Source organism: Sinocyclocheilus rhinocerous, unplaced genomic scaffold (assembly GCF_001515625.1).
Source record: "Sinocyclocheilus rhinocerous isolate Xijiao unplaced genomic scaffold, SAMN03320098_v1.1 scaffold493, whole genome shotgun sequence".
NCBI classification, from domain to species: Eukaryota; Metazoa; Chordata; class Actinopteri; order Cypriniformes; family Cyprinidae; genus Sinocyclocheilus; species Sinocyclocheilus rhinocerous.
In genome coordinates, this window is record NW_015626376.1 from 424253 (window position 1) to 433645 (window position 9393).

A 9393-nucleotide genomic window follows, 5' to 3' on the forward strand; every position below is an offset into this window, starting at 1 on the left:
GTCCCGTTCTGAATCATTCGAGATATGCGATCCGGAGTACCGATCAGAATCAAAAGATTCGCAATTCACGATTCGCGCTCCGAAGTCCCGATCTGAATCAAACGATTCGCGATTCAAAGTTGAATAAAAAGATTTGCGAGATGCGCTCTAGAGTCCCGATCGGAATCGAAAGATTCCCAATTCACACTCCGAAGTCCCGATCTGAATCAAATGATTTGCAATACGTGCTCTGAAGTCCCGCTCTGAATCAAAGGATTTGTGATTCACGCTCCGTCCCGCTCTGAATCAAAGGATTTGCGATTCACGCTCCAAAGTTCCGAATTGAATAAAATTATTTGCAATATGCTCTTCGAAGTCCCGATCTGAATCATTCATGATACGCGCTGCGGAGTCCCGATCAGAATCGAAAGATTTGTGATTCGCGCTCCGAAGTCCCGATCTGAATCAAACGATTTGCGATTCGGAGTTGAATAAAAAGATTTGCGAGATGCACTCTAGAGTTCCGATCGGAATCGAAAGATTCACGCTCCGAAGTCCCGATCTGAATCAAACGATTTGTGATACGCGATCCGAATTCCAGATCTGAATCAAAAGATTCACAAAGCTGCTCTGAAAATCTGAATCGATACATGATCCAAAGTCCCGTTTTGAATTAAAAGATTCGAAAAAGGTGTCGACACTTCATGAAGCAGTGTTTCGTAATGTATTCAAAGTAATAATAGTAATATGCATCGCTAAGAACTTCATTTGGACAACTTTAAAGATGATTTTCTCAATATTTAGATTTTTTTTGCACCCTCAGATTCCAGATTTTCAAATAGTTGTATCTCAGCCAAATATTGTCCTATCCTAACAAACCATACATCAATGGAAAGCGTATTTATTCAATTTTCAGATGATGCATACATCTTAATTTCACAAAACTGACCCTTATGACTGGTTTTGTGCTCCAGGGTCACTTATGTAAAGTGGGTATGAAGTGAAGTTTTGTCGTGTTCTAAACAACTGTAAATAATCATGAAATCAAGTGAGAATGAATGAATTTGTGTTTCTAAAAAAATTTAAATAAATAAATAATTTTGTGTTTCTGAATCACCTCTAGCGCCGCCTACAGGATTATCGCTGCTATTGCGAATCAAATGATTCAAGATTCGTTCTCATAAATGATCCAATGCATTCAGAGAATCTGACACTACACTGTTTTTTTTTTCAGTTATGCATTTTATCTCACTTTCCATCTCCAACTATACTGTGAACGAGGGCTGAATATTGGCATGTTATTTTCAGATCTTCGATTTATTTGTCAACAAAAGACTTTTATTTTGAAGTTGACTCCCGCAGACGGAAGCCGGAAGTCGGTGTTTCGGAATGTTCGTTTTCGAAAGTGGAAGAGAAGAGCGTTAGCGAGAGCCGCTCGAATTAAATTAAAAGCGGCTTGATTAATTAAAAAGCGATCAGGATGATTGAGCTCTCGAGCAGAATGTGAGAGACGGACGGAAAACAACATGCTGATCAAACACATCAGAGTGAGTGACGTCATCCCATCACACTCAGAATTAAACTGTTATTGATAATAATCTGCTGATGATATTTCGGTGTTTGTTTTTATTTTTGGTGATTCTGAAGATCTGTTTGAGTGTTTTTGTCTGTCACATGGTTCATATGGATCTATAATGGCAGATTAAAGTTAATCATTTTCAGGGTTTGTGTATTTAACCTTTTAACCTTTCGTCTATAAAAGGTTAATTAAAAAGGCTCAGTTAATTCTGATTAGCATTGCATCATTCATTATGACCTGTCATTTGTCCAGCTGATGTTGTGTACATTATATTTTGCTGCTATATATATATATATATATATATATACATACACTACCGTTCAAAAGTTTGCGGTCAGTACATTTTTATTATTTATTTTTTTGAAAGAAATTAAAACTTTTATTCAGCGAGGACGTGTTAAATTGAGAAGAAGTGATAGCAAAGATTTATATTGTTAGAAAAGATTTATATTTTGAATAAATGCTGTTCTTTTTAACTTTTTATTCATCAAAGAATCCTGAAAAAAGTATCAGTTTCCAAAAAACACAACTGTTGCAAACATTGATGATTCTAATAATAAATCAGCATATTAGAATGATTTCTGAAGATCATGAGAGCGGTAGTGTATATATATATATATATATAATGTTGTCAGCTGTATTGAGTGTGGTTGTTGTGTTGCAGCAGCGCAGTGTCGGCCGGGCGAAGGTGGCTCATGCCGTGGTGGTGATCTTCATGGAGTTTTTCGCCTGGGGTCTCCTGACCACGCCGATGCTGACCGTGAGCATTAAACACACATCTGAACACTGAATGATTTTAACATGAGTTTACAGGGACTGAATTAGATTACTTCATCTGCAGCCTGTGGAAAGGAAAAAAAAGGAACATATGACATATTAAAATATCCCTTGATAAATAATATACATAAAACTTAATGTTTAAATAATGCATTGAAAATAATATAATTACAAGTAAGTTGCACTATAATAAATGACAGCACATAGCTAAAATTAATGTATGCAAATGTAAAAATATGTGATTTTATTATGTGGTAAAGCAATCAATTAAAAAAAATTTTTTTTTTTTTTATAGAACCTTATATTATCACCTGTATTTTAAGCATGTTATTTTGAATCACATTTTATTTTATATATATTTTTTTATATTCGTAATTTTATGTCTGTATAATTTTAATTATTTCTTATTTCAGTTTTAGTTATTTTAGTACATCAAGAAAATGAGAAATGCTGCTTTAAAATAAGTTTATTTTTTCAAGTAATGAAGATGATTTTAGTTTCAGTTTTAGTCTACTAAAACAACCCTGATTTGAACTTGATTATTGGATGAGATTTTATCATATAAGTGTCACTTTCGGTTTCTGTACAGAGAAAGGAAAAATGTCTTCTGGTTTGATAATGTACCTAGCTTCCCATAATGCACTGCAGATGCAAATGCAAAACAAAGTGCTCAGGAGATCATTGAGGGCCAAATGCAAACAGTGAAAGTGATATGAAACTCTAGCGCTGTGTTTTCTGATGTTTCCTCGTTCCAGGTCCTGCATGAAACATTTCCACAGCACACGTTCCTCATGAACGGCCTCGTTCAGGGCGTCAAGGTGAATCCAGTGCATCTGTTGTTGTGCAGCTGCATGCATTTGATGAGTTGTAATTATAATATGTGACACCCAGACCACAAAACCAGTCATAAGGGTCAATTTCTTGAAATTGAGATTTATGCATCATCTGAAAGCTGCATTAATGCACTTTCCATTGATGTATGGTTTGTTAGGATAGGACAATAATTGAAAATCTGGAATCTGAGGGTGCAAAAAAATCTAAATATTGAGAAAATCATCTTTAAAGTTGTTCAAATGAAGTTCTTAGCAATGCATATTACTAATCAAAAATTAAGTTTTGATATATTTACGGTAGGAAATTTACAAAATATCTTCATGGAACATGATCTTTACTTAATATCCTAATGATTTTTGGCATAAAAGAGAAATGTATAATTTTGACTCATACAATGTATTGTTGGCTATTGCTACAAATATACCCCAGCGACTTAACACTGCTTTTGTGCTCCAGCTCTTGATAATTATTTGCTGAAAAGACCAAATATTAACCCTGTTCTGTTTGTTACTGTGTAAAAGGCAGCGTTGTATTGCAGTGTGTTGCGTGTGGTAACTGCAGTGTGTTTGCAGGGATTTCTGTCATTCATGAGCGCTCCTCTGATCGGTGCCTTGTCTGATGTTTGGGGCAGAAAGAGCTTCCTGCTGCTCACAGTGTTTTTCACCTGCGCCCCCATCATCACATGACTCTTAAGTGACTAAAGCTCTTCAGCCGTGTTTAAAAGTCACTGCAGCTCATTCTGCATGAGAGACAAACCCCTCTGTAATGCATTAAAGCAACAGTTCAGCCAAAAATGAAAATGTGCTCACCCTCAGGATCATCCAAGATGAGGATGAGTTTGTTTCTTCATCAGGTTTGTAGAAATGTAGCATTGCATCAGTGTCTCAGCAATGGATGCTCTGCAGTGAATGGGTGCCGTCAGAATGAGAGTCCAAACAGCTGATAAAAACATCACAATAATCCACAAGTAATCCACAGCACTCCAGTCCATCAATTAACATCTGGAGAAGACAAAAGCTGAAACTAATCCAGCATTAAGACGTTTTTAACTAAAATACCATAGAGTCCATAATCCATAATAACTCTTCCTCCAGTGAAAAAGTGTTCTGGTGTGAATCAGGAGAGAAATCTGCACAGATCAAGCAGCGTTTAAACAGCTCTAAACACATATGTGGCTGGATTTTGATGCGAGAGACAACAGCAGATGCTCTTTTTCACTGGAGGAAGAGTTATTATGGATTATGGACTCGTATTTTAGCCCGGAAACTACGATTTTCTGCACATTTTCATTTTTGTGTGAACTGTTCCTTTAAAGTGGACTGCATTGATTTTATGATGAGACTGTTTGTTTTTGTGGACCTATAAATGTTTCTGTTGGTAAAATGTTTGGCCTTGATTGATTTAGGACAGCTCAAGCATAAAAGTGATGTGTTTGTGTGTTTCTGTCTCTCTTCATCAGGTGTTTTTTTGCTCTGATGTCCGTGTCTGGACTTTTCTCTGTTACGTTCTCTGTCATATTTGCGTATGTGGCTGATATTACAGAAGAGCATGAAAGAAGCACAGCATATGGACTGGTAAGAATGACACATTTTTAGAGTTAATTTTCCTTGTGACTTTGTACCTAAATGACTGTTTATTTGGTGATGGATAGCATACATTTTCTATTTGTGTGTGTGTGTATATAGATAGATAGATAGATATAGATTGCTGCATTTATTAAAATGTATTTTGTATATATTATGATTATATCATCCATCAGATGTTACTCATATGATTCCAGCTATAATATATAACATTTTATATGCAAAAAGGCCTAATATTACCCAATTTGATGATGCTGAGTTAAAAAAAATCACTAAAAACTTTCCATCATTTGCCTTTTTTTTCACAAAATAAGAATGAAAATTTCAAATTTTTCACATTTTGTATCAGCAATATAACGAAAGCTGTCAGATGTCAATATGTTTTGGTTTTAATGATAAAATTAGGTATTCAAAATGAATCATTTAACTTACAATCTGCAAAGGAGTGGAAAAATATGTTCAAATACTCCATTTAATGTAAAATTCAGCTTCTCAAAAATATATATATATATATATATTTTTTTTTAAAAATAGAAAATCTGTCATTTTCTGTTGCTCTTTGGTTGCTGTGACCCCCCACAGTTTAGCAGAAAACTGTTAGTTTTTGCTTAAAACAAGCAAAAATATCTGCCAATGGGGTAAGAAAAATAATCTTAATTCAAAGGCTAAACAAGATTATTTTTCTTACACCATTAGCAGATGTTTTTGGTTGTTTTAAACAAAAACTAACAAAATTGTGATTTTTTTAAAATTTGTTTAGAAAATATATTTTAAATAATTTTACTTGTACAGTAAATGCATCTTGATTCGAGAATGTTTAGATATTTATACTAGAAAACAAGACTCAAACACAGCAAGAGAACCATTTTTTGCAGTGTGTAATTTATCCACATTGTGTGCAAGAATACTGATACTGATAATGCATCAAAATGCATCATTGGACACATTACCTGTTGGTCTTGGGTTTCAGGTTTCTGCGACGTTTGCGGCGAGTTTAGTGACGAGTCCAGCTATAGGAGCGTTCCTGTCCCTGCGCTACGGAGACAGTCTGGTGGTTCTTCTGGCCACCATCATCGCTGTGGCTGATATTCTGTTCGTTCTGCTGGTGGTGCCCGAGTCCCTGCCGGACAAAATGAGACTGTCGTCGTGGGGTTTGCCTATTTCCTGGGAGCAGGCGGATCCTTTTGCTGTGAGTTTCATATTTTGTGGTTTTATAGACTCTGTCTTGAATACTAGTTATTGAGGGATACTATTGACTAGTGATGCACCAATGTGAAAGGGTTAGTTCACCCAAAAATGAAAATTAGCCCATGATTTACTCACCCTCGAGGCATCCTAGATGTATATGACTTTCTTCTTTCAGACGAATCCAATCGGAGTTATATTAAAAATTATCCTTGCTTTTAGAATGAGAGTAGGTGGGTGTTTTTATCAACAGTCCAAAAGTACACTGCAAAAAATGATTTTCTTACTTAGTATTTTTGTCTTGTTTTCTAGTATAAATTTGCTTAAAACAAGCAACAATATCTGCTAACGGGGTAAGAAAAATTATCTTAATTCAAAGGCTAAACAATAGTATTTTTCTTGCCACATTAGCAGATATTTTTGCTTGTTTTAAGCAAAAACGAACAAAAAAATTTATGACCCCTTTAATATAACTCTGATTGGATTCGTCTGAAAGAAGAAAGTCATATACACCTAGGATGCCTCGAGGGTGAGTAAAACATGGGCTAATTTTCATTTTTGGGTGAACTAACCCTTTAATGTTGTACACTGAAATCAAAATAGTTTTCTTTTATTCTGAAAATTGAAAATAAATTGTATTTTATAATCAATTAATTAATCAAATGCATTTATCAACACTCAGATGTATACAAACATTTAAATTGCTCAAAATGTAGTTTATATATATTTTTAAATGATATAATGATGGATCTACTCCATTTAGTTGTTGAAATGCAAACAATTAAACTAAAGACTACTATCACAGGTTATTTAAAAATATGTAATATAGTGCATATATTTATCGAAATGCTCCTGTCTATAGTGATTTTTTTTCCTGTCAAGTTTATGGTCATTGAATGTCTTTCATATAGTAAATGCGACATTATTGATCAAAAGCTGTTTTATTGATGTCTTTCTGCTTTTGAAACACTGATTGATGGCTTCTGATGTTCATTCATGTTTATTTGCTGCTGTAACTAGTAATAAAGAGGAAGAGATGATCAGGGATCTGTCAGCACACATTAAAGAGACACAAAAGGATTGAATTTAGTGATCAAACTGACAGAATTTTAAATCTGAGACTTACAAAGTAATAAAGCACAAAGCTTATTGCAGTTATTAGATGGCAGGAGCTACAAATAATGTTTAGTGACGTTTTGTTTAATTGAAAATAAACAAATTTATTTTGAAAAAAAAAAAATAGAGTGAAAGATTGATCTTGAGATTTAAGAATCAACATCAGTAAGATGCATCACACAGTTTGTTCACCTATTGTAATTTATCCACATTGTGTGCAAGAAATAGACACTGATAATGCATCAAAATGTGTCATTGGTGAAGCGCCAATTGAACGTTTCTTTTGATTTCATGCCTCTTTATTTTATTTTTATTTTTATTTTTTTTGCTGATTTTTTTGGGCTGAAAACCTTTGGTTACCAAAATGTCACTGCATCACTAGTTTTGAAGCTCACCTTTATGAAAGAGTCTCTGATTGATCTATTGTAGAAATCCACGTCTCATGACAAATAATGCAGAATGTGTTTTGAGTTTCCAGATATTGCTGTTAATAATCTGTCAGTTGATGTGAAACTCGTGGTTTGCTTGTCTGTGTGTCTGTCTGTCTGTCTGTGTGTCTGTGTGTCTGTGTCTGTGTCTGTGTCTGTGTGTGTGTCTGTGTGTCTGTGTCTGTGTGTGTCTGTGTCTCTGTGTGTGTGTGTCTGTGTGTCTGTGTCTGTGTGTGTCTGTGTCTCTGTGTGTGTGTGTCTGTGTGTCTGTGTCTGTGTGTGTGTGTCTGTGTCTGTGTGTTTTCTCTCTGGCAGAAGAACTGATGGACTCGAGTCTGTCTGTCCTGAATCTGGAGCCGTCCGAGTCTCTTCCCGACCGCAGCACCAGCGCTGATATGGTGAGTGTGCTGCATTAAAGCCTCATTTGACTTGCAGATTTGAAGTGTCCCACCTCACAGGATTTAGCGGCCCGCAGAAACTCCATTATCCACCTTAAGTGCTTCAGAAATACCCTAGAAAGCAGCACTATATATGAAACCAGGCCACTTATTCGTCCTGCGATGTACAGAGCACGGTTACATCAGTTTTAAAGTGTTTAAATGCAACACTACAGTCCATTTCTGGCCTTTTTACATTGATCTAGGGCTGCACGATTTGGGGAGAATATCGAATTGTGAATTAAAATTGAGATTTAAAATGCATTTAAAAGAAAATTCCAGGCTGCTGTGTTTATTTAAAAGGCTGCAACTGTAGAGCTAAAAGTTTGTGATTATGTGGCTATAAAATAATGATGATGATTATTATTATTACTCAATAAAATAAACATATAAAAATAAATAAAAATACTAAATAAGAAATATTACAATTGTAATATTTGTGTAAAAAAAAAAGGTATTTAAGAAAAATAATATAATAATAATTTTATTTTACACCTAAAATTACAATAGTAATATTTATGTCTGTCTTATGACAGGCCTACATTAAATGCTTGAAGAATTTGTTTTTTTATTATTACCGTATATTAAAAATATAACTATAATCAATAGTTAGAATTTATCATATATATATATATATATATATCATATTATTGTTATTACCAAATAAAAATGTACATAACTAAATTAAAAGTAAGAAATATTACTATTTTATTATTTCACTGTAAAATAAAAAGTATTTAGGAAAAATTATAAAATAATTTTAAGTGTGATAGTATAGTGTGCTAAAAATAATTATCATTACTAAATATAATATTTCACTTTAAAATAAAATAAAAATATTTAAGAAAAATTATGTAATAGTAATTTAAATTTACAACTAAAATTACAATATTACTGTATGGCTAACTACATTAAATCAAGAATTTTTTTTTTTATGTTGAAAAATATAACGCAATATAAAAATGTAGATGTCATATAAATAAATATATATTAATATATTGATGTCATGCATCTATTTAATTGTGTTAATTAAATTTCTCTTTTTTTTTTCCCAGGCCAGAGAGAATGGGAAAGTGGTTTAGATGGGAAATGCACTAAAACCAAACCAAACAGAAGAACGGAGATATCATTGGCTCATGTCGAGTTACTCTAAACGCTTCTGTGTTTGGAGTATTTTTGGGAACGTTTGAGCGTCGTGTCGTTTTATTGGATGCTGAACGCTGAAAACACTGGTTGTGATTGTTCTGCTTAGTTTATCTTCTCGTAGGTTAAAGATTGTTAATGCTTCAGCGCACAGTTAACCTTCATCTGAGCCACTTTGGTGGGATTTCAGTCTAAAAGCACTACAAACGACTTGAATGTGTAACTTCATGAAGTTTAGTGGAACAAACCCATAGACACGGTGTGCATTTAGACTTAACCAGCACACTAACTGACTAACCTAGTCTTCTACACTAGTATTCTTCATCTTAACT

The 9393-nt window shown here is 34.0% G+C and overlaps 1 pseudogene; it reads left to right on the forward strand.

Annotated features, from left to right (window-relative positions):
• The first annotated feature begins 1361 nt into the window (after positions 1–1361).
• Positions 1362–9393, forward strand: part of LOC107712630 (hippocampus abundant transcript 1 protein-like) — a 12259-nt pseudogene continuing 4227 nt past the window's right edge.